General features: G+C 41.9%; 1 pseudogene; it reads left to right on the top strand.

The window, feature by feature from the left end:
• Positions 1-1,531: 1,531 nt before the first annotated feature.
• On the top strand, positions 1,532-20,917 carry LOC132510220 (zinc finger protein 665-like; annotated as a pseudogene).
• Positions 20,918-26,879: the final 5,962 nt, after the last annotated feature.

Genomic DNA, 26,879 nt, shown 5'->3' with positions numbered 1-26,879 from the left:
TGTATTTGAGATGATGGGATACTCACTAGCCTTATTTTGGTAATTATTTCAATATATGTAGGAACATTATGCTGTACAACTTAAACTTATACAGTGATGTATGTCAAGTACATCTCAATAAAACTGGGGGAGGAGGGGGGGTGGTTTTAAAAGGCAAATAAAGCACTTCAGCCGAAAGAAAGAACAATGCAATTTATAACAATTTAAAAAAATGTATTGCTTTTCCAAAACAATTGTTAGTGAGGAACATTATCACATGCCTTATTTCTCCAGTCTCAGACCCCAGGTTTTGTACCTGAGTCTCTGGAACTGAGCAGAGTTTTGAGTTTGGTCTCCTGGCTGAATGAGGAATAGAAACGGAAGAGCGCTTCTGTAGGATGTCAGTCTGAAATGGAACATTCTACCTAGGAAGAATTTTGTATTTCTCATTCTAGTTTGTAATACAGAGACAAACCTAGCTTTTGTTTCCTCAAACTGCTTCAGTTAATTCTAACTGCAGGAAATGTTCCCAGATCCAACCACTGCCCTACAGCTACCACTCGGAGACCCACATTCCCAACCTCTGAATTGCTTGAGCCTCTGGAACGCGGCATGCGAGCAAACTGCTGGGAAAAACAGCTTCTTATTGAAGCTGTTTCAACTTGTTAGGAGGAAACGTTAGTTTTACGACATCAGTGGCTCACACAGCTGGAAAGCTTTTACCATAAAACTTCCAGATGATAGTTGTAAGGTCGGATCTTAACAAACGGCACCGCGAAACAGAGGAAAGCTTCGTGAGCTTTATTAGGGAGCGCTCCCGGGCGAGGTTCACTGGTCCGAGAGAAAGGGGCCAGAGAAGTCGCGCCCAGTTCTGGATGAGGGTGATTTTTATTGGGGTAAAAGCAGAAGGCGGCTTGCAAGGGGAGGGGGTGGTTTGCTATACAGGGTAATTCCTTATTTGGTGAGGATACAGCAGGGCCAGGTGTTGGTTGGTCTGTTGTGGGGCGTAAGCCCCATTTCCCGTCAGCCACGTTGTTTTCTGGGCAGGATGTTAGAGTCTCTTGTTGATTCCCAGAACAGGTGAGGTCGTTATGTCCCGATGCCTCTCCTACCTCATACTGGTCGATGTTTTCTCTTACCCCCCGGGCCAACGGACCTTACAATAGTAACTTAAAATCGGCACTTTCAAAGCGCCGGGAAGTAACATACCTCAGCCCCTTACTACGCCCCTGGCGATCTCCGCGAGGTTGTGAACTCCCCTGCCCCGCCCTTCGCGGTCGCGCTCCACTCGTTCACGTCCCTGGAAGCCCTGCCTCTAACTCTGCGCGTGCGCAGTTTCTTAACGGAACCGGAAGTAGAGAGCTCGGCGTGGAGCTCGCGCTCCGTTAGGTAAGTTTCTCCTTTCTAGTGTGAGTTTGTGCTGCGTGGTCCACCATACCCCACCCTCAGCGTCTTGGGAGTCACGCGCTCCAGTAGGTAAGTTTCTCCTTTCTAGTGTGAATTTGTGCTGCGTGGTCCACCATACCTCACCCTCAGCGTTTTGGGAGTCACTATGGACTTAAAATGCCGGCACCCGGCCTTCGCTCCCAGTAAATCCAGACGTCGCCGTCACAGGTCTGGTGTTTTCCTTTGCGTTTGAAATCGCTCTGAGGTGGGTCCCGGAGCCCTTGGCTTTTCTGCCTTAGGTCCAGGTAGACCCCGCCTTTCGCTTCTTTTTCCTTCATAAAGCCCTTTACTGCCTCCGCCCTCCCCGTGGAAGGCCCTCTTCCGCGAGGTGGATTCGCGGCTGCGCAGCCTCGCCCTCTCGGACCCTGGAGGGCAGCGCCGGTCGCCCTGCTCCCGGAGAGCTCGCGTCCTCTCCCGGGTCCCGGGATTCTGGAGAGCCCGCCCCGCTCCTGAGCCCCCCTCCCTCCCTCCCAGCCCCTCTGTCCTCGCGTCTCCTCAGGCCGGTCCTTCTGCTCCGCAGGCCTCTCCTTCATAGTCAGGCCTTCCCCTCACCCCGTGTAGGGGGAGGTGACCTGGCCAGCCGTGTGACACCCAATGTTCTTCGGTCTCCCCGCTGGAAAATGTGTTTTTCCGGTAGGCGGGTATCTTATTCAGCCGCCATCCCTGTAAATACGTGGGCGAGGGGGACCGGGAGAAGCTGAGACAGAGAGCGACTGAGAGAGCAATAGAAAAACCGAGATGAGAAAAGAATGAGGGAGAACCAATAGAGACGTAGAGGATTGGCTTAGGGACTTGTAAAGAGACAATAAAATGAAAGAGACTAAGCCTTGCAAGTAACAGGTGGATAAAGTAAAGAAGTGAATTATACAGAGGGATTGCCACAGATTAGAGGAAAACATAGGTAGAGGGGCCCTGATTCAGCGTTAGCAAGGGAGGCAACTGTGATGAGGCCCTTCACACAGAGAGCGGGGGCAGAGGGTAAATGAGGTGGGACCATGGCCTTCAGAGCATCAAGGTGCTGGGAGAGAGAACAGCAGAGGAAGAAAGAACAACACCAAGGAACCATAGCCACCTGGGGTGCCAGAGAGAGAGGAGGGAGGGAGTGTATCACGGACAGAAGGGGTGTAACCCGGAGGGCAGAGAGGGAGCAGAGGTGGGGGAAGAAAGAGCATCAAGGGGGGGAACAGGTTGCAGAGTCGGGCAGGCCAGGTGTGAGGGAGGAAATAGAGAGGAGGGCAGGAACAGCAGGAGAGCAGAGGGGAGCAAAAGGAGAGACACAGACCGAGATGATATAGGGAGACGAATAAACAGAATGAAATGGAAACACCTAGTAGTGCAGGTAGAGCGGAAACTGGATCCAGGTGGGTGGTGGTGAGTTGTTCGGATGTGGATGATTAAGCTGTGATGTATGATCTGTGGTTTCAGAATGTAGTAAATTTAAAATTTGTTTGCTTAAATTATACAGATGAGCGTGAGAATTGGAAAACTTCCTTATAAGGTTTGTGCATTTTGCAGTTAATTTGTATCAGAAGATAACTTCCATCTCCAGTCCCTATTCAGCCAGGGGGCAGTGACTTGACTCAAGACAGCTGTGGGTCACCCCCTTTCCTTTTCCTGGCATGAGAGCACAGGGGAGAGAAGTGGGGCAAGAAATGACTGACTCTGTTACTGCATGGTGCCTCTTTTTTTTTTTTTTTTTTTGCGGTACGCGGGCCTCTCACCGCTGTGGCCTCTCCCACCGCGGAGCACAGGCTCCGGACGCGCATGCCCAGCGGCCATGGCTCACGGGCCCAACTGCTCCGTGGCATGTGGGATCCTCCCGGACCGGGGCACGAACCTGCGTCCCCTGCATCGGCAGGCGGACTCTCAACCACTGCGCCACCAGGGAAGCCCCATGGTGCCTCTTTGAAGGAACATTAAAAGTGAGTTTTTTTCTAATGGATTCACTTTTTTCTCTTTCCTTTTTTTTTTTCATTTTTTTTACATTTAATTCTTTTTATAACTTGGAATAAATCTTGGTGCATTAAGTTTCTACTTCTCTGTAAGTAATTATAAACTTCTGAAATAAGCTTTGCTGGTTTTGTATAATCAACTCATGTGATTCTTTTCTAAATATGATATATTCTTAGTTTTTTTAACTTTCACACCAGAATTTTAAAAAAATTCACAAAATATTTCTTTTTAAAATGTGTTTAAGGTTTGTTTGAGGCCTGCCTCCTGTCTCCTCTTTATCTTGTGTATTGGAAAAATTCTTTGGTAACTAGTAAATAATTTTAGACTGTTATGATGAGTTAAGATGATGTTAAGATGTCAATCATCTTTTATATTAACAGTCAAAACCTAGTTTAACCAGTTAGTCTAATATTCAGTTTTTTTCCATTGTATTTGATCTGTTAAGATAGTGAGCTGGGAAGTGATAGGGAGATGCTTCCCTCAGGTCCCTCTTGACTGTTCTCTACAGATACTGCAGGATTGGGTATAGTGACTTGGAACCTTCTTCCATCAGTGCTCCTCTATTCATGATGAAGTTTGCTCAGAGCTGATTTCTAACCTGACTCTTTCCAATGTTTTCTTCACCAGTGGTATATTTTTGCAAATCTGCATGTTTAAAAGATTTTACTGCAATCTTCTGGAAAAGAAGAATTAAATGCTTGGTACCAGATCAGACCTTGAAACAGAAGGTTCCTTTGCTGAGGCAAATGAAAGATGGTCCTGGTGTTTTAGGTTGGCAGGATGTTAAGGACAAACTCTGCCCACTGGCCCTTCTGGATCCCACTTCAGAATTCAGTTCCCCTAATTCTGTTCACTCAACCTGGACTTTCTCATACGTGTCTCCCCTCTGGGCCTCAGGGAGCCCACTTGTAACATGGAGATGAGAGACTAGACCAGAAACTCTCAGCCTGGGTAACTCTGAGCCCTGAAATGATTGGCCAAATTGTGTATGTGTCTGTGTGTGGCAGTTCTTTTTAGAGAGGAGTGTCCAGTTCTATTTAGAATTTTGAATGGGTCCCTGTCTTCCCAGAATGAAAAACAAAAGCAAAATGCTAGAATGGAGACAAGAACATAGGGTCAGAGGGGAAGTGACCATAGTCAGATGTATTTTTCTGCGTTAAGTGTAAATTTGAAGAGTTTATATCAATTCTGGCACTCAGACCTTCACTGGCTCTTATTTGTCCTCAGGACAAAATCCGAACTCCTCACTGTTGCTATACATCCCTGTAACATCCTCAGGGCCCTGCTAGTGTCTCCTGCCTCATCGTGGGATCTGGCCCTTTTCCCATGGTTCACTTTACCCCAAAAGTTCCCAAACAGCAAAACCGTTTCTCTCTCAAATCTTAGTTCCCATTCTTACCTTCTGCCTTTAAATCCCAGTGGCTCAGGCCCTTTGTGCTCCTTCAGGATTAGGCTCAGAGAGGTCTCTCCATCCCTTCCCGACAATCTCTGTCAAGTTGACCAGGTTTTATTGCCTTTGTATCAATCAACATCATCAGAAATGCCATTTTCTTTTCTTTTTTTTGAATTTTATTTTATTTATGTATTTCTTATATAGCAGGTTCTTATTAGTTATCTATTTTATATATATTAGTGTATATATGTCAATCCCAGTCTCCCAATTCATCCCACCCCCCCTCCCTCCCAAGAAATGCCATTTTCTATTGGTTTGGAGTCTTTATTGTGTTTCCTCCATTGAAGGAGTACAGTGTTTTTCTTCCTTCCGGGATGGCTGCAGCATCTCACTCTGGGGATGTGTTTAGATGCTAAGACTGTGGGTTGGGCTAAATAATCCTCAGGGAAGACCAGGTGAACAGGGTAGGTGATAAGGATGGTTCCCATGTTTGTTTTGAATACTTCAACTGTAATTGATCCTTACCCCATGTGGCTACTTAATAACTCAAAATAAGAACCAAAAGATGTAGGGAGTCCTAAAAAGCCTTACAGAATTGGTGTCCTCGTGCAGTGTCCTGAGGTGTCCCCATGTTTAGTGTGCTGTGTGACTGCTCCGCTGTAGCCCCCAGTGTTCCAGGATGTGCACATCCAGGGACCAGTCGCCACCTTGGACAGGAGCTTTGCCTTTCAGCAGTTCATCTGCTCAGAATCACGGATAATGATTTCTGTGTGTGTAAGCACATACACGCTTAGTGTGCTAAGTGAGGGCAGAAGTCTAGAGCCTAATGGGGCATGAAGGAGCGCCCCCTCAGACAGCTAGGGTATTTTTTTAATTGCCTGTGAGTGTGGAGAACAGGAGACAAGAATCCTGAGTGCCAATTTTTGACCTTCATACTGAAGGTCAAGTGAATGCCCAGTGTTCTTTGGGAGGTAGCTTGTGAATATTCCTGTTGCGACTCCTTTGCTGAGCAGTCCTTATGCCTTTTAGCCCTGTTTTCCCATGAGTGTATGGAGAAGAGGCAGAACAATGGGGAATTAGAAGGGAGCCTATAGTGGTCTGCAGGAGGGATATGGCAGCAAGTGGGAGCTTCAAGATGAGCCCAATGAATGGTATTTGCATTTGTCCCTTGTGGGGTGTGTGGAACTGCTGGCAAAGGGTGTTTCAGTTCTGGCTGGAGCACCTGGAATTGGGTTTATGGGTAGTTGTGGGTGCATTGTATGGTTTGAGGTGCCATAGTGTCTTAGCTCAGGTTCCCTGGGACCTAGCTGCTGACACTGAGGTTTACGTGCATTTGTTTAATTGGGTATTTCATGATCCTATCTGAGGAGGAATGAAGACAGTGGATTTAGGCAAAGAGAAACATTTTCCTCCATTGTTAAAAAAAGTGTGGCCTGAGCTGAGTGCACAGGGATCTTTGGGTGCAGGAAGATGGGTGCCTTGTCCTTAGGTGATGACTCAAGAGGGTGCCCCACAGCATCTATTCCACAGGTGACTTGGGTGTTATGGAGGTTAAGAATCATGCAGTTTTTAGAGTAGTAATATAGGGAAAATTGCAGAGATCATTTGCCCACTGTCACAGGAGGGATTCAGGATACTTCAGTGTTATTTAGTATTTAGTATTTGGGATTGCAAATGAAGAAAGTTTCAGATCCACTGTGAAAGATACAAAAGAGAATTTGGAATGTTTGTTTGTTAATGTTTGTTTGTTAATGTTTGTTAATGTTAATGTTTGTTACCGAACCAAACTTGGGTCCCCTTGCTTGCGTGCAGTGAAGCCAATCTATTGACACCAGGTTGTGGTGAAGGAAAGTGCAGCGTTTATTGTAGGGTGCCAAGCAAGGAGTCCAGGTAGCTTGTGCTTAAAAGGCCTGAACTCCCTGAAGGCTTTCAGGGAACTTTTTTTTTTTTTTTAAGCCCTGAGGAGGGGCTGTGCCCTTTTATTTATTTATTGTTTAATTTATTAAATTTATTTTATTTTTTGCTGTGTTGGGTCTTTGTTGCTGTGTGCGGGCTTTTCTCTGGTTGCAGCGAGCAGTGGCTACTCTTCATTGTGGCATGTGGGCTTCTCATTGCAGTGACTTCTCTTGTTGCAGAGCACAGGCTCTAGGTGCACGGGCTTCAGTAGTTGTGGCTCATGGGCTCAGTAGTTGTGGTTCACAGGCTCTAGAGCACAGGCTCAGTAGTTATGGTGCACGGGCTTAGTTGCTCTGCAGCATGTGGGATCTTCCCGGACCAGGGCTCAAACCCGTGTCCCCTGTACTGGCAGGCAGATTCTTTTTTTTTGTTAAATCTTTATTTATTTATTTGGCTGTGCTGGGTCTTTAGTTGCTGCATGAGGGATCTAGTTCCCTGACCAGGGATTGAACCTGGGTCCCCTGCATTGGGAGCGCAGAGTATTAACCTCTGGACCACCAGGGAAGTCCGAGGCAGGAGGATTCTTAACCACTGCGCCACCAGGGAAGCCCCAAAGACTTTTAAAGACAGGATGAGAGAAGGGCATTGTGGGGTGCGTGATCAGCTTGTGGACATTCTTCTGATGGCTTGGTGAGGTAAATGGGAGTCAACATCATCAAACTTCTGGTTCTAACCAGTCTGGGGTCTACGTCCTTATGGGCAGCATACAGTTAACTTTTTTCACCTGGTGGGGGTTTCAGTATCTGCAAAACAGCTCAAAGGACAGGGCTCAGAATGTTATCTATAGTCCTTGAGGAGAAACTAAAGGTCCTTGATGTTGTTTAATGGCTAAAGTATTCTTGTCTTGCTTGACTGTTTTCCTTTCTTTCTGCATTTTCTCACTTCTATGATTAAATTTTTTCTTTGACTAAAGTTTTCTACAGACAAAAGGCAGTCAGAGAGAGCATCGAGGGGGGGCTCTGTTCTGGGAAGTTCCCATAGGGTCCTTCTTGGTTACAGGTTCTCATTGGGGCATGTGCATCATTGGAAACATCTTTCTTTTATATATAGCTTTATGAGATCAGTGTTTGGTCTGTGGCCACTGTGAATAAAAATATGGTGTTTTGTGTCTGGTGGTTCCTTGGGTGTCTCATATGTATTTTGCCCTCAGGCATGATTTATTAGAGTTTGGAATGTTTTCTGGTATTTTATAGCAGGATGAGTGAATAGGGGTCATATGGAGACTGTGTTGGATTTATGAGATTTTGTAAGTTTACTTGAGCCCAGAAGGGAAATTATGAGTAGTAAGCTTGAAATGGCAGAACGTGTTCATTAGAGAGACTCTGGTAGGTATGTATCTGTGGGCACAACTTGAGAAGGACCATTAAGTTCTTTGATGTAGGAAAGATTGTTTCAAGAATCAGAGTACCAGCAACACCACAGTGATCTGCATTCCAGAGGCACATCCTTGGGAAAATGTAGCTGCTACTTTCTTGCTCCCAGGCCAGTATTGGTTCTTCTACTGTCCTCTCCCTACCTGTCTCAACAAAACACGCGCATGCACACACGGTATAGAGAACAGGGAGCCCTTATGCTTTGTGGGTGGGAATGTAATTGGTTCAGCTCTTAGTGAAAGCGATATGGAGTTTCCTATAAATTAAACAAAGAACAGGCACACAATTTGTGAAACCCACCTGTGACTAGATATCCAAAGGAAACAAAATCATTCCAGTGAAGGAAATATTTGCACTCCAGTGAGCATTATTGCATTATTCCCAACAGTCTAGATGTAGAAAGACCCAAAATGTCTGTTGACAAATGAGTGTATATAGAAATTTATATCAGCCATAAATTATTATTATGACATTCTGGCATTACTGTTACTATTTCTGACATAATTTTGGTTGAAGAAGACACACATTTTTTATGGAAACTAGAAATGTCAAACTCATAGAACCATAGAGTATAAAGGTTGTTATGAGGACTTGGGTGGTAGGGCAGTTGGGGAGATGTTGGCCAAAGGTTACAAATAGTTCAGTTGTGAAATGAATAAGTACAGCATGGACATCCAATGTACAGTATACGGACTGTAGTTAATACTGTGTTACTATATAGTTGGAATTTGCTGAGAGAGTAAAACTTAAATGTTCTCACCACGCAGACACACGTGGGTAATTGTGGGTTGGTGGAAGGGTAAATTACTTTATTGTGATAATTATTACACAGTGTATACATCTGTAAGATAATCACATTGTGTGCCTCACGTGTACAGCGTTGTTATTTATCACCTGTACCTCAGTAAAGCTGCAAAAGAAAACTAAAGTGCTAGGTGTGCCGGGCTTGCCTGCTCTGAGTGGTGCTCAACCCAGGCTTCACATTAGATTGCTGAGGCGTTTTGTATATACATGTTTTGTACCCTCTGACCAGAGATTTCCCTTCATATAGTTGGTATGTGGTCCATCCTCAATAGTATTTAAAGTGTCCGAGGTGATTCCATTCTGTATCCATCACTGAGCATCGTTATTCTGAGTCCCCTCATTCCTGAGGGCTGAGATCTGGGCTGAGGGTGAGGGCTGTGCTCTGCGTGGGGCTGGATCAGGGCTGGTCTGTGACCTGCGGGGGATCGTCGGGTCCAGCTGAGGTGCCCGCTGCTGCTGGGTACGTGAGGGCCTCACCAGGAGGGGAGCGAGATCTGAAGAAAGGATGGGGAAACTCCTGTGTTGGTCTCTGTGTGGGAGTTTACTGTCCTGAGCCCCTCCTGGGACAGTGGGCAGCGGACTGTCTGTTCCACATGGAGAGATCTTCCTTGTGTTTATGGTTGTGGTACAGGAATGGGGTCTTTTGATTCTAAGCATGTTTTCATCTTTCAAGATTGTCCTCTGAAGACTCATGTTGCCTGAGGAAGAAGCCCGGAAGAGGAGGGAGAGGAAAGAAAAGGAGCCAGGAATGGCTGTTTCTCAGGTAAAGTCATATTTTCATTTGATTCTCAGTCTGTTCTTTCTGAAATGCCCTTCTTTGGACTCGCTAATCTTGTCTGACTCTGAAGTATCCTGGTTGACACTTGTACTTTCACAGTCATCAAGAGCCTTCCCGCAGTCCCTGTCAGCTCCACTTAGATTTCATTTCCCTATGACAGAGTGATCTGGACGAGGAGAGCCAATGGTTTCCACTGGGCGTAGTCCTGGGCAGGATTGGAGATGTGGTGTCAGAGCTGTTGGGCAGCAGTAATTGTTCTGGGGTCCCATGTGGATGCAGTGTCCGCTCTCTAGAAACCAGGATAAAGAAGCTGCATGTAGGAGGGTGGGAGGGAGACACAAGAGGGAGGAGATATGGGGATATATGTATATGTATAGCTGATTCACTTTGTTATAAAGCAGAAACTAACACACCATTGTAAAGCAATTATACTCCAATAAAGATGTTATAAAAAAAAAAGCTGCACGTAGAAGTCAGGTCTTAAAATGCACAATACCTGGTAAAATCTGGATATCAGACCAATTAGGAGAAATTTGTTCTGGCTTTTTCTAAGGCAATTGAAACTAAATGTAGCTGACTTCAAAATCTTAATAATAGGGAATGGAAATGGTCAGTTCAGAGACAGACGTCAGTGGTAGAATGTGTTTTAGTCCATCATTGAATTTAAACTATGAAATCAGCCTAAATCTCTGACAGTTGGAAATTCTTTAAATCACTTTCACACCTCCATTCCTCAGAAATTGTCTTTTCACTCTTTGGATTGCATCCTTTGACACACAGTTTCTACCTTTGATGCAGGCAGTGTTCCAGCTTCATTCTTTTGTTAGTAGATATCTAGTTTCTTAGCACCATTTGTTATTGAGACTCTCCTTTCCCTGTTGTACAGTCTTGGCATCCATGTCAATACATTTTGCATATATACCAAGGAGTATTTCTGGTATTCTAATCTGCTCCATTGTTTTATGTATCTGCGTTTCTGACAGTACCACATCATCTTGATTACTTTGTAATTTTTTTTTTTTTTTTTTTTGGCGGTACGCGGGCCTCTCACTGTTGTGGCCTCTCCCGCTGCAGAGCACAGGCTCCGGACGCGCAGGCCCAGCGGCCATGGCTCACGGGCCCAGCTGCTCGGCGGCACGTGGGATCCTCCCAGACCGGGGCACGAACCCGTGTCCCCTGCATCGGCAGGTGGACTCCCAACCACCGCGCCACCAGGGAAGCCCTGTAATATGTTTTGAAATCTAAAAATGATGGCCTCCATCTTCTTTTCCAAGAGTATTTTGGCTCTTGGGGTCCCTTGAGATTCCCTATGAATTTTAGCATTATTTTTTCTATGACTGCAAAAATTGCCATTGAAATTTTAATGGGGATTCTATTGCATTTATAGAACACTTTGGGTAATACTGTCATTTTAAGATTCATAAGTCTTCCAGTCCATGAGTACAGGGCGTCTTTTAATTTATTTGTATCTCCATGGATTTCTTTTAGCAACGTTTAGTAGTGTTCGGTGTATGAGTCTTTTACCTCCTTAGCTAAGTATTCTATCTCTTTTGATGCTATAGTAAATAGCATTGTTTTCTAATATTTTTTGATATTGTTCATTGTGTATAGAAATGCAACTGATTTTTCTGTGCTGATGTTTTTGTTTGTTTGTTATTTGTTTTTTCTGCCGTACGTGGGCCTCTCACCATTGTGGCCTCTCCCATTGCGGAGCACAGGCTCCAGACGCACAGGCTCAGCGGCGATGGCTCACGGACCCAGCCGCTTGGCGGCATGTGGGATCCTCCCGGACCGGGGCACAAACCCGTGTCCCCTGCATCAGCAGGTGGACTCTCAGCCACTGCGCCACCAGGGAAGCCCTGTGCTGATGTTTTTATGCTGCAACTTTTGTAAAGTTTTCTTTTGAAGTAGTCGTTTTTTTGTGGAATCTTTTTGTTTTGCATACATAAAACCTTGTCACCTGCAAAAAAACAATTTTAACTTCTTTTTCAATTTTCATATCTTTGATTTCTTTGTCTTGTCTAATGGCTCTAGCTAGGACGTTCAGTACTTTCTTGAACAGCAGTGTAGACATCTTTTCCCTTTTAAAAAATATTTTATTTTATTTTATTTTTTTGGCCATGCTGTGTGCCATACAGGATCTTAGTTCCCCTTCCAGAGATCGAACTCATGCCCCCTGCGGTGGAAGCAGGGAGTATTAACCACTGGACCGCCAGGGAGGTCCTGCTTTTCCCTCTTTTGTTGTAAGCATTTAACATTGTAGACCTTTTTTTTTAGGCCGTGCCATGCAGCACGTGGGATCTTAGTTCCCTGTCAAGGGATCGAACCCACACCCCCTACAATGGAAGCACAGTCTTAACCACCAAAGTGCCAGGGAAGTCCTTGACTTTTGTTTTAATACAGCTTTGACTGCATGTTATAAATTTTAGTATGTTGCGTTTTTATTCTCATTCAAATATTTTTAAAATTTCCTTGTGATTTCTTCTTTGACCCATTGCTTCTTTAAGAATGGGCTGTTTAATTTCCTCATTTGGGGGATTTTCCTGTTTTCCTTCTGCTCTTTATTTCTAGTATCTTTTCATTGTGGTTGGAGAAGATACTTTTTATGATCTCAACCTCCTTAAATTTGTTAAGATTTGTTTTGTGGCCTAAGATGTGGTCTTTCCTGGAAAATGTTTCATGTGTGCTCTAGAAGGATGTGTTTTCTACTGTCATTGGGTGGAGTGTTCTGTACATGTCTCTTAGGTACAGTTGTCGTATATTGTTGTTTAAGGCCTCTGTTTCCTTATTGATCTTTTTGTTTCTATCTGTAGGTAGAATAGGGTGTTGAAGTCTCATACTGATATTGTGCTGCTGTCTACTTCTCTCTTCATCTCTATTAACGTTTACTTCATTTTGGGGGGAGCTCTAATGTTATATGTATTTATAATTTTTATATCTTCTTGGTGATTTGTACCTTATATCATTATATAACAGCCTTTGTTTCATGTCAGTTTTTGTCTTCATTTTGTATGGTATAATATAGTCACCTGTGCTCTCTTTAGGACGGATTATCTCTTCCATCCTTTAACTTTTTGCCTGTCCATCTCCTCAGATTTGTGAACGTTAACTGTTCCAACTCTCTGACACATTTTCTCTGTTTTTCTCACTCTTGTTCTCTGTTTTTCCTGTTATTTCTTCTAGTTGCCTCTACGCAGGCATGTCGTACCGTGGCAAAAGGCAGGAGACCTAGTCAGCCCCCTTCACTCCAGGGTAGTTACAGAGAAACGCATCAAGTGTTTTCTTTTGATTATGGTGTATGGTGAAATGTTCTAGTTAACTCTGTTTTATATTGATTAATACCTTCATATGTCAATTTTAGTGGATAAAATTGTATTTATATTTTTGAATATAGGTATCTATTGAGATCAGAGTTAAAGTATCCTATGTTTTCATGTTAGTACCATTTACTATAGCTGATACGTTTTCATTGTCCCAAAGATGCTGAAATTCGCTTGAATAAAATTGATGATGAAAAAAATGATGCAAAAATATGTCCAGAGACAGCTCTCATTTCAGTTAATTGTGTGTTTACATATTTATGCAAGAGTTTGTGAATGTTCAAGTGCATGGTTTGATAAAGGACATCATGATTTTATTACTGCGTAAAATATCTTTTTCAGTTGAAATGATGTCTTAAATATATTCCATGGCCTTGAATTTTTTCTACACTCTCCTGTTAATGTTTTTTGTTTTCTCTTTCATGTTTTAAATGTTTTTTGGCCACACTGCTCGGCTTGCAGGGTATTAGTTCCATGACCAGGGATTGAACTTGGGTGCTCGGTAATTAAAGTGCAGAGTCCTAACCACTGGACTGCCAAGGAATTCCCTTAATGGTTTAAATAGTAATAATATTACTGACATTTTATGTACATTTTTGTGTGTGCCCACATCTGTAGTGACCTTTCAAGGTTTCTCCAGGAATTCTCTGTCAGTGTACTTTCACTGGTCTTTCTGTTACTAAATTTTCTGCTTCTTTAGCTTCAATTCCAGAGCCCAGCCACCTTAGTTCATATGCTTGCTCTGTCATTTCTTAGCTTCTTAACCTCAGTTGAGTTGCTCAGACTGTCTCTGACAGTTTTCTCCTCTGTAAGATGGGAACAGATCTTACTGTAAAGAGCTGTTAGGTTGATGACAAGCTCACATGTATAAAGCCTTTAGAGTAGTTTTTTGCATATAGGAAGTATTCAACCACTGTTAGTCATTGCTGTTGTCGTCATCATCATAATTTAAGATTTTGACTTTTTTTAAAGCCACTGTGGACTTAAGACATCACTCATTCTATAGCTCATCTAGATATTGAGTATCACTCAGTATGTAAAACATAATATGTAATACTTCTGCATATATATAGACAATCCATTCTTGAATTTTATTTGTATGTATTTCGTATATTTTCCACAAAAATGAAAACTCCACATTAATTGGAAGATACCATAATCTCATGAAAAAGCATAAGAAATTAAAATTAGAGACTGATAATTTGCTCCAAATACCTTTACGTGGATTTGTCAGAACACGTACTTCAACTGAATTCATCCTTACCCCTCTCTTCTTGTCATTTTATGTGCAAATAAGAACTCTCCTCAGGACCCCCTGGTGAAATGTATTTTCATTTCAGGAACAGTTGACATTCAAGGATATTGACATAGAATTCTCTCAGGAGGAGTGGGAATGCCTGGAACCCGCTCAGCAAGCCTTGTACAGGGACGTGATGTTGGAGACCTACAGGAACCTGCTCTCCCTAGGTGAGGATAACTTCCCTCTAGAAGTAGGGATCTTCCCTTGGTATCTTTGCATTTCCTTTGTGTGCCTCATTTGAGCTGGTTTTCCTTGACTGCTATGAAATCCCTGTTGACTCAGATGTGAAACCCTTCATGATATGGCATCAGGAGCATAAACCTACCTTTTCTTACGATGACCTGCGCACTTCATGATGCATCAGGGGTTGTTCCAGAGCTCACGTAGTTACGGCAAGCTTTTGATATACCCACTTTCCTGTTTTCTACCCATGGGCTTTTGACTATGGAGTTCTAGGAAAAGAACTATGTTTCTGCATATTATACTGTTCCCTGTGTATTCAGAAGGAGGCAAGTAGTGGATGAATTTTTGAAATATTTTTCTAGACCCATTGGTAATGTCCTCCATCCTCTGGTGAACAAAGAACTAAGTTTCCGGAAAATCCACAGCTAATCATGTTTCTTTGTTCTTAACTGGAGGAATTTCTGTTTCTCATCTGAATATTTTACCCACTTTGTAGCAAGAGAAAGAGCCCTAGGCTGTAGATAGTGAGGTGAGTGCCTTTGGGATTGTATCAAAGTTTGAATATAGGTCAGATCTCAGAAGGGCTGAGGGGAAGCCTCATTATTGTAATAGTGTTTGAGAAACTCTGAACACTCCTGTTGGAGAGTTCTGTGAGAATACCAATGTTTGTTTATTATTATGAACTCTCAGAGGGAAGTTTTTCTTCTCCATAACTTATCACTCTTTCAACATGTAAAATGCATTCTTTCACCCTGCAGTGGTGCTGCAGCTCCTACAGAGACAAAGGCAAAGTCTTTATCATGATCTGCAACGCTCCGTATCTGGCTCCCGCGAACTGGTCGTTGCTTGACATTGAGGAGTGTGAGGCGGGCTGTTTTTCGTTTCTCTTTTAAATAGTACCACATTTTATTAGTGTCATTTATTGATGTCTGTGTGTTGTGTTGGCAGCAGGGGGAAAAACGGTCAGCTTTCTCATGCATTGAATATGACGGTAAAATTTCCTCAGTGTGCTCCTGCTGGCTAAGGGTGGCCTGTGGTGAAAGTTGAAAGCCAGTTCCCATTCCTGGAACATGCCCAGCATGGGCTAGGAGGCGCTTTGTGGAGGGAGGAATCCATCCCCTCCCTGGCACTCGTATCTTGCCTAGGGATGTTCAGCAGAAAAGGTTGCCAGTCGGGCTGGCAGCGGCCCTGAGCAGAGAAATGCCCACCAGGAGGGTGGAGACCAGGCCGTGAGTCTGGCAGGCTGGCGGTGAGTCCCTGCTGCCCAGTGATCCCAAAGCCTCCCGCTCAATTGAGTGCCAGTTGTCCGAAGCGAGCTGTTTTATTGGGGTTTCTGGCCCCCTCATCTCTCCCTCAGGGCATGATTTTATTGGAAGCTCAGTTCTCAGTCCATATAGGTAAGAGCTGATGCCTCCAGACTCAATACCTGAACCTTTCCCAGTTCCATCCACATTTGATGTTTCTAGGATACGTAATCAGAAGATGGGAGACGCTGGCTGCCCTCTTACTCCATCTGGCACCTCAGAACCTGCATGGAGCTGTCTCAGGCCCTGCCTGCTTATTTAGATCCCTCAGCCATTTCTTGTGTTCTGCTTTTGCCACAAACTGCAGGATGTGTGTAACAGCCAGTTTGAATGGATCGTATGTAACTTTTACTTAGGAAAACTGTAAAGATAATGGACAGAGAGATCCTTTTTTTAATCCCCAATCTTTCATGAGGTGACTATGTGAATATTTCAGGGTTTTACTTTGGCATCTGTGGGTAAAGCTCATGGTTCCATCTGAAGGTCCTATAGAATCTGACACACATATCTTGCATTTTTTCCACTCGTGTACTGTGCTACCTAGTTGGGAAATGTATACCCTTCCTGATTTTGTACTCCTCTAAGTTTGTATGATTGTGCCTCTATAACTCTGTTTTTTTTTTTTTTTTTTTGCGGTACGTGGGCCTCTCACTGTTGTGGCCTCTCCCGTTGTGGAGCACAGGCTCTGGACACGCAGGCTCAGCGGCCATGGCTCACGGGCCCAGCCGCTCCACGGCATGTGGGATCTTCCCGGACGGGGGCACGAACCCGTGTCCCCTGCATTGGCAGGCGGACTCTCAACCACTGCGCCACCAGGGAAGCCTATAACTCTGTTTTTGAAATACATAGTCCAAGGCTCTGAAATTTTTCTAGTTTGTTTGCTGTGATAATCCACCCTTAGTTAATGGACAACTTCTGGTGGACTCTCTATGGAGTGGGTTTACTGGGTAACAGAAAATTCTTACAGAGAATGCTTTTCCTCATATCTTGTAACATTTTCCTGCTACCCACAGAATCACCACTTCAGGCTATTTAGTGGAGAGTTCAGCATGTTCCAGGTTACCATCAGAGCCTGGCCGATTAGTCTTTCCACATTCTTTTTTCTGCTTTTGTGGAGTGACACAAAGGCACGTCTCAAGGGCACTGTGACAGTGTTTTATATATGCTAATGACCATTCCCTTTCAGCCTCAGTTAAATGGTATAGGAATTTCTCCTAAGAAAAGTGTCCAAGTTCACATCCCCGTATTTGTGACACTGTTGAGTAAATTTTTGTTGATGCCATATTTTTCATTACCTGTGTGTGCACCATCGTTCATTCTACGTCTACACCTAATTTTGAAGCATCTTAATGAGAGAGCTTATGAGGTGGAGTGACACCTCCAATGATGAACCAGAAACCATTTCCAGGAGGGATGCCTGAACAACATTTTTAGTTACACAGCTCACGTCTTCTTGCATCTCCTTTGAAGTTTTCTTTTTAAACTCTTGGAATTTTCTGTAATATTACGTAATTTATACTGCTTGTCTGGGTAGTCATGCTTAAGTGATGTTGTCTTAGTCTGTAGGTCTAGGTTCAAATCCTGTTTCTCTCACTACTTTCTGTGTCAGTTGGGATCATGTACAGAAAACTGTGAGTCTTCTGTCCTAATTTGAAAAATTGTGGTAAGTTTCTTCAAGCCATTTAAAGGAAATTATTGCTGTTAGATGCCTTAGAATAGTGCACGTTTTTAGTAAAGACTCAAAAGGTAATTTTGTATATCAAGATCTATTAATAGTGTGTCATGTTTATTGACGTCCCTTTGCATTTTATATCGTATGCTTCTTTTGTTTGTTTGTTTTGCAGTTTGTCTCAGCGACGTCGTTTCTGAGCGTAGTTAATAAATTTACCAGTTGCTCACTCTTTATTGTGTATATTGTGGAGCCAATGAGCTGGATGTTTAAGGGCACTTCATAGGTTGGGAATTGCTCCATTAATTGGTTGTAAATGTAAATGGAGAATATTTTATTCATAAATATCTAATTTTGATTTACGGATGATTGGCTTTTAGATGTTTTATGCTTTTTCATGGATACATAGTTTTATAGGAGGCACTGAGAAAAATATTTTGTTTTTTAAAAAGTTGTTTTATCAAATTCTTCATTTTCTCTATGCTATATTTGTTTCCCAGTTCTATCTGCAACTCATTTAGATTATTCATCAATATGCTGGTTTTCTTTTTTTCCTTTTATTTTGGCCATGCTGCACAGCTTGTGGGATCTTAGTTCCCTGACCAGGGATTGAACCTGGGCCCTCTGTAGTGAAAGTGCGGCGTCCTAACCACAGGTCCGCCAGGGAATTCCTGCTAGTTTTCTATTACTGACTGTTACAATATATTGTCTGCTATTTAGCAGTTATTTATGAATAATAGGTATGCAGAATATACGCATAGTGTAATGTCTTTTTCTCCTCAGCTATGAGACAGCAGTATGTTTACTGTTAATTGGTGTGTGCTTATACATCATGGTGGAAATATACTTTCTTTGATAGCTAACAGAAGTTATTCCTATGTGAGTATTTTTGGCATACGTTGTTTGAAAGTACAGTACCCTAAAATTAATCACTTTTTCTTTAGTGAAGAATCATTCCTTTTGTGTTCCTAAAAACTTGAAGATCTTTGTTGGAAAGTTAATAACTTTGGTATAAGTGTTAGTTTTGGTGTAATATCAGGTATTTAGCATGAAGCGTTTATTTATGAATTAAAATGAATAGGCTACTTATGGTTCTTTTATCTTCTAGACATCTCTCCTACACACGTGATCAAGAAATTACAACTAAAAGTAAACACTGGTAGAGGAGAAGTATTACAAAAAGTGATGTTGGGAAGACATGAAAGGAATAAAGTGAAACGTTTTAACCTCAGGGGAATCCAGGAAAATATATCTGACTTTGAGCCTCAGCAGAGAGATGAGGTAAGAAATTACAAAGGAACTCCTATGTCCCATAATGAAAATCCTACTGATAAGAGAGATGGACTTGGTAGGAGTGTTGCAGGAATTAAGCCTATTGAAAATAGGCTTGCATCAAGCTTTCGGGATGAATTGCATATATTTAAAAGTGAACAAAAAATTGGTGAATTTAATCAAGCTGACAAGAATATCAACAGTAGTGCCTCATTTTCACCACCTCAGACAGTTACTCCTGTTGTCCAGACAAGCATTTCTGATACAAATGGGAACGATTTTGTGCATCCTTCAGTACTGACACAAGACCAGAGGGCACACAGGGAACAACCTTACAAATGTAATGAGTCTGGCAAAACCTTTCATCAGGTCTCAAACCGCACTCGACATCAGATCATCCATACAGAAGAAAAATTACATAATTGTGATGTAAGTGACAAAGTTTTTAGTCAAAATTCAGACCTTGCAGTTCATCAGAGAACTCATACTGGAGAGAAATCTTACAAACATAACGTGTGTGGCAAAACCCTTGATCATGGCTCACGCATCACTGGACATCAGGTAATCCATACAGAAGAGAAGTTTTATAAATGTGACATGTGTGAAAAAGTCTTTAGTCACAAATCAAACCTTGCAGTTCATCAGAGAATTCATACTGTAGAGAAACCTTACAAATGTAATGTGTGTGATAAAGTGTTTAATCACAACTCGAATCGTAGAAGACATCAGTTAATCCATACAGGAGCAAAACCATATAAATGTGATGTATGTGGCAGAGTCTTTAATCGAAATTCAATCCTTGCACTTCATCAGAGAATTCATACTGGAGAGAAACCTTACAAATGTAACGAGTGTGGGAAGGTCTTTAGTCGAAAAGGAACCCTTGCAAGTCATCAGAGAATTCATACTGGAGAGAAACCTTACAAATGTAATGAGTGTGGTAAAACCTTTTATCACAGCTCAATCCTCGCTCGACATCAGATAATCCATAAAGGAGTGAGAATATATAAATGTGATGTATGTGGCAAAGTTTATAGTCGAAATTCAAATCTTGCAGTTCATCAGAGAACTCATACTGGAGAGAAGCCTTACAAATGTAATGAGTGTGGCCAGGTCTTTAGTCAGAAAGCAGCGCTTGCATGTCATCAGGCAATTCATACTGGAGAGGATCCTTACAAATGTAATGTGTGTGGCAAAATCTTTCATCATAGCTCAAACCTCAGGAAACATCAGGTAATTCATAAAGGAGGAAAATTATATAAATGTGATGTGTGTGGCAGAGCCTTTAGTGTACGTTCATACCTTGCAAAACATCATAGAATTCATTCTGGAGAGAAACCTTACAAATGTAATGACTGTGGTAAGGTCTTTCGTAAAAAAGCAGTCCTTGCAGTTCATCAGAGAATTCATACTGGAGAGGAACCTTACAAATGTGATGAGTGTGGCAAAGTCTTTAGTAAAAAATCATCCCTTGCTAGCCATCAGGTAATTCATACTGGAGAGAAATGTTACAAATGTAATGAGTGTGGCAAAACCTTTCATCAGAGCTCAACCCTCACTCGACATCAGATAATCCATACAGGAGAGAAATTATATAAGTGTGATGTATGTGGCAAAGTTTATAGTCGAAATTCAGACCTTGCAATTCATCAGAGAGATCATATTGGAGAGAAACCTTACATATGTAATGAGTGTGGCAAGACCTTTAATTACAGATCGAAACTCAGTAGACATCAGTTAATCCACACAGAAGAGAAATTATATAAGTGTGATGTATGTGGCAGAGTCTTTAGTCAAAATTCATATCTTGCAAGACATCAGAGGATTCATACTGGAGAGAAGCCTTACACATGTAATGAGTGTGGCAAAAGCTTTAATGATAAGTCAGCCCTCAGGCGACATCAGGTGATCCATACAGGAGCAAAACCTTATAAATGTGATTTTTGTGGCAAAGGCTTTTGTCGTAATTCGCACCTTGCAGGTCATAAGAGAATTCATACTCGAGAGAGACCTTATAAATGTAATGTCTGTGGCAAGGTCTTTACTCAAAATTCACACCTCAGGATTCATCACAGGATTCATACTGGAGAGAAACCTTATAAATGTAATGAGTGTGGCAAGGCATTTAGTCAAAATCCAACCCTTGCAAAGCATCGGAGAATACATACTGGAAAAAAAACCTTATAAATGTAATTAGTGTGGTAAGGTCTTTATTCAGAATTCACTGCTTGCATCTCTTTGTAGAATACATGCTGTAGAGAAACCTTTCAAAAATATTGAGTGCTGAAAAGCCTTTACTCAGATTTCAACCCTCACTACACATTAGGTAATAAATACAGAGGGGAAACCATATTAATGTAATATAGGTGGGAAGGACTTCCTTGAAAATTGACACTTTAAGTTCATGGGAGATTCACAGTGGTAGAAATCATGCAAATGTCTTCAGTGTGGCGAAGCCTTACCTATGATTGGATAATCCATGCTAGACAGAAACCATAGAAATGTAATGAATGTCTCAAAGTCTTTAGTCAGAATTGATACCTTAATATCCACCGAAGAATTTATACTGGAGAGAAATCTTTCAAATATAATGTGTGGCATATCCTTCAGTTTACTTTCAGTCCTACCTTACCATCAGGTAATCCATACTGGTGAGAGACTTTAAGTGAGGGTTTTAGCAGGTGTGCACATGTTACGCTTCCTTGGAAAAATCACGCTGGAAAGAATCAGATAAACGTATTTAGTATGACCAGGCCTTTGGAGAAGAAATTCATTCACCAAAGAATTCATTCTGGAGACTACCTCACAAATGCCATGAATGGGAAAAACCTTTACTCAGGGCTCACGTCTCACCAATCATCAGATAATCTATACTGGACAGGACATTCCAGATGTAATGAATGTGTCAAAGCTTTTGTGTTGTGCCTTAAACTGAGTGTTCACCAAATACTTCATACTTGAACATTCAGTGAGTATTGCAAGGTTTCAAATTATTGCTCATTCATCACTAGATATCAAAATACTTATCCTGGAAGGAAACCACACAAATGTAATGTGTGTGTCAAGAAATGTAAAGGTTTTCATCAAGTATCAACACCTTTGGTGTAATGATATGGAAAGTTTTTGAGCCCTTCTGACAACAGACTGTATCAGAGAATCCATACTAGAAACAAATGTCTTTAGTTCTTTGAGAGTAATCTGAGATATTGCATACAAGAGAATAATTACAAGTCACGTATGGTAAAACGTATGACATGATGTGTATGACAGGAAGAAGGACATGTGTGGAAATGGCCTGTTATCTTCAGTGTATAAATATTTGTCTTTTCTTGAAAAGGCTATGTTGCTCTTAATGCCTTTCAACCTGAAGTTTGAAGTGTGTTCATTTTATGCCTTAACTACAGGACTTTCAGAATGGTCTCTGGGAAAGAGTCAATAAGATGAGGGGGCTGACTTCATTAACTGTAGTTCATCCACATCCATGTCCCCTGGTAAAAGTGGGACCCTTTACTATCAAATTCAGTAGCGTGTGAATTAGCATTAGTTGGGGGGTGGCAGTGAATAGTATAAAACTGTGACATGACTAATCATGCTTACTATGTTCAGGCCCTTCTGTAGATAGGCCATTACAGGTTACAGCACAGAATGGTCTACCAACTGGCCGTGAACAGAGCAGAAGGGACATTAAGGAACTGGGCTTTTCCCGGGAGGAGAGTGACAGGTTCCTAGGGGCTGATTATGTGGTAGAAACAGTACAAAGGAAAAGCTGATCACTTTTTGCAGTGAATGGGAATAGCTGTTGTATATATGTGTGTTTAATGAAAAATTAGTTTTTTTCCTGGAACTTGAAAGAGAGCAGTTAGTGTGAGAAAAACAGTGTGTGCATGTGTATGATTTACATTTGACTGTTGCCATTACATTTTGCTTTGGTTTAATTCTGAATCAATTGAAATAGGTGTTCTTTAATTAATAAAATCAATCGTTTTTCATAACCCTGGATGAATCATGTTTCTTCCACCAACACAGTTTTATTCCACCTTAATACTTTATAACAGAAGCTAGCATTGCATCATTAGGCTCTCAGGGTTGAAAGAATCTGTAAAAATTTCTTTCCCTGATGGAATCAAACAACATACAATTTATGGATTATATATTCATAATTTGTATCTGATTTATTCTCTGCAAACTCTGCTCCAGAATATTTATGCGGCTATAGTGAAAATACCGTAGGAGTGCATTTCAGACTCTGCCTTCTATTAAAGAACAGAAATTGAACGGAGTAAATTTAAAGAACTAACTGGCTTTCATGAGTGATTTGTGAATCAGTGTGCATCCCATCTAGTATCAATAAATAAAGAGGGGCTCAAAGCAGCTGTACAAAATGCAAATCATTTGTAAATAGAAACCAGGCAGGATAAGAAAGATATTTCCAAAAGAAGAAAGTTTTTTTGGCAAGGTTACCTTTTGCTGGGGGAGGGATTGCAAAGGTCTTTTCCTGTAGGTTACATCTGTAGTGTTGTTCAGGAAATTCCAGAGTGATTGATTTAAGGTCACATTCCTGGAAGGGGTGAAACTGCAAGTAAGTCTTGGTTTGCTGTCCTGGGGGCAGGCGACTCCACATTGGGGCTGTGTTTTTTGAACATTCCTTAAAACCTGCTCCACATCCATGAGTATGCATTACGTGAACGTAGTGCTTCATATTCTTTATTGTGTCCAAGGTAAACCTAAGGCATGCACCTTGATTTACATGACGGGAAAATAACAAATATAGTACGCATATGCAAAATATTAGAAAACTTAAAAATCATAAATCTCTCTTTTGTGCTTGAATCACTCAGTGAAATAATTTGAAAATATTGATGTTCATGCGTTTTCTCTTAAAAATGAACAGTGTACAATGGGAATATTTTTGTTTGATAGATAAACTTGAAATTTCATACATTCACTCCCCAAATATTTTTTGTTGTTGCTAATTGTAATTGTAGCCATTCAGTGGAAAAAGGTGGGACCCCACTAAAGGTCATTTAGATTGATATTAACGTTGAAGTGTTATGAGAATGTGTGTTACATTATTCAGGTTTCTAGGGGGACAGGGGAGACTTCTAAGTTGTTCAAAAAATGATTTGAGACAACAGGGAATGGTCACTGGCTTGGTTTGTTAACGTGATCACTATTTGAGGCTTGTTGGAGGATATGCATATGGTTTGAACTACCAGTTTGCATCGCAGGAGGGATCCATCAGGCTTCCTCATCAGCTTGCCCAGAGAAGCAGAATAGGAAGAGGTTGTGAGACTTAGAAGGTGTCAGTAATCAAGCATCAAAAACTGGAGTCAGACGCTTTAATAAAACACTGAATGTTTACTCCTGAAACTCCTGATTTCTTGGTTAGGATACACCATAGTTTTCTTTTCCTTTTTAAGAAAAAAGTATTTATTTGGCTGCGTTGGTCTTAGTTGCGGAGCGCGGGTTCTTCGTTGCTGCATGCGGGCTCCAGAGCCCGCAGGCTTATTTGCCCCACGGCATGTGGGATATTAGTTACCCAACCAGGGATCGAACTCACATCCCCTGCATTGGAAGACGGATTCTTAACCACTGGACCACCAGGAAAGTTCACCATACTTTTCTTCATGCTAATAATTCATTACAGTTTTCCCCCTGCAGCAGACATACGTTCCGTTGTTCAGTAGGGTTGTTGAAAAAGTTTGTAAAATACTATTTAAATAAATTGCCTAAGATATTTTTACCCTCGTTTAATAAAAGTTAATGCGTGGAACTGTTGTTTAGATAATCTAAGCAATTTACCAGAAGAGCAGTTATCCAAAGGCGATTAAAATTTTGATTATAATCATTGTATTAAGCAATAGGTTACATGGTTTCTTTTCTTTTGATTTTTTTGTTTGTTTTTGTTTTGTTTTTTTGGCAGCACCGCATGGCTTGTGGGATCTTAGTTCCCCGACCAGGGAAAGAACCCAGGCGGTGGCAGTGCAAGCACTGAGTCCTAACCACTGGACCGCCAGGGAATAGCCTACATGGTTTATTTTCCACTGTAATACATAAATGTTTTAAATACCCCTTTTCTTCTGCATTATTTTTTCCTTCCAGACATATTCCCCTTTTACACCAAGGGATGTATAAATCTGTGGGTTGTTTGGGGACTCTTGTGACATGAATATGCTCACAACGCAATGACATGTACAAAGTAGGGGCACTATAAACATGATAGAAGAGTGTTCTTTTAGGGGTTCAGTTAAATGGAAGAACTGGAATGGCCAAATGGTGAAGTGAAATCTTTTACCTTGTGAGTTGGCTATGGTCAGGTGTTTGAAAATCAAGTCTGTGGAGTTGAATAAACAGTGAACTTGTTACCGAGTCCAAGCTTGCTCTGTTAGCCACACAACAGGCCAGTAAATCGGGAGACGAGGAAGGTGTTGAGTCAAGGAACAGCAACTCTTTCGGAGAGATGGCAGACTAGTGTCTCAAAAAAACCCATCTTATCGGGGTTTGGATGCCAGTTTCTTTTATAGAAAAGAGAGGCAGAGGAGGTGGGGAAGTAAAGTAAAAAGGCCATAAGTCTTGCGAATATCTCCTGGAATGGCCAGCCTTGGGCAGGGGGTGTGTTAATTTCTTCTTTCTTGCAGCCATTCACAGGTGGACAGGGTCAGGGTGCTTCCCTGAACAAAGGCACTTTGGTTTAACATTCAGGCAGATGGGTAGGGTTCCCTGAGGTAGGCCGTTGTGTATAGACAGTATCCTTTTAGTGAACAAAGGCAACAGGAAGCAAAGGTTAAAGTAAAAGAAACAGATCCAACATGGAGTCAGGATTGACTCTTCCCTGTTACAAACTGAATGAAATTTTAAGGGTGGATAACAAAGATCACAAGATTCCAGCTATAGTTTTTGACAAGGAGACAAATCTCCATTGCCAGATATCTAGAAGCCATTCTCAGTGATTGGTATTCACATTCAGAGTCAGTGAATTCTGCAGAGAAAATAAGATTTGTGCTACTCATACCATGACAACTGATACCAGATATCCTCCAGTTAGAATTTGATCCTGACCAAAAATAAGATGTTTTCCTTGGATAAGTGATCTTAATTTTGATTTGTATTATCCTTTCTCTCACAGTTCCAAGTAAGAGTCACTGATATTAAGGCTTTATGCCCAAAAACTTACTGAATTTTCATGTCTGAAAAGAGCACTGACGTTTACTTTCATTTCACAAATGAAGGATTTTAGGGCAAAGACAGATTTAGACCCATTCAGTTCCATCCCAGCAAGTGACTGAATCAGGAATTGAGTCCATGTTGTCCAGCTTTAAAAACAAATCTTTTAATCAAGTTGCTACACTAACAAGGCTAATTATGTCTATCCTTCAACTATTCAACATCTGTATTTAATTTTGCATCTGTTGCCTTTTTTTTTTTTTTTTTTTGCGGTATGCAGGCCTCTCACTGTTGTGGCCTCTCCCGTCGCAGAGCACAGGCTCCGGATGCACAGGCTCAACCGCCATGGCTCACGGGCCCAGCTGCTCCGCGGCATGTGGGATCCTCCCGGACCGGGGCACGAACCTGTGTCCCCTGCATCGGCAGGCTGACTCTCAACCACTGCGCCACCAGGGAAGCCCTGTGCTGATGTTTTTATGCTGCAACTTTTGTAAAGTTTTCTTTTGAAGTAGTCGTTTTTTTGTGGAATCTTTTTGTTTTGTATATATAAAACCTTGTCACCTGCAAAAAAACAATTTTAACTTTTTTCAATTATCATATCTTTGATTTCTTTGTCTTGTCCAACGGCTCTAGCTAGGGCGTTCAGTACTTTCTTGAACAGCAGTGTAGACATCTTTTCCTTTTTAAAAATACTTTATTTTATTTTATTTTTTTGGCCATGCTGTGTGCCATACAGGATCTTAGTTCCCCTTCCAGAGATCGAACTCATGCCCCCTGCCGTGGAAGCAGGGAGTATTAACCACTGGACCGCCAGGGAGGTCCTGCTTTTCCCTCTTTTGTTGTAAGCATTTAACATTGTAGACCTTTTTTTTTAGGCCGTGCCATGCAGCACGTGGGATCTTAGTTCCCTGTCAAGGGATCGAACCCACACCCCCTACAATGGAAGCACAGTCTTAACCACCAAAGTGCCAGGGAAGTCCTTGAC

Source organism: Lagenorhynchus albirostris, chromosome 19 (assembly GCF_949774975.1).
Source record: "Lagenorhynchus albirostris chromosome 19, mLagAlb1.1, whole genome shotgun sequence".
Taxonomy (NCBI): Eukaryota; Metazoa; Chordata; class Mammalia; order Artiodactyla; family Delphinidae; genus Lagenorhynchus; species Lagenorhynchus albirostris.
This window is presented reverse-complemented; position numbering and strand designations above follow the sequence as displayed.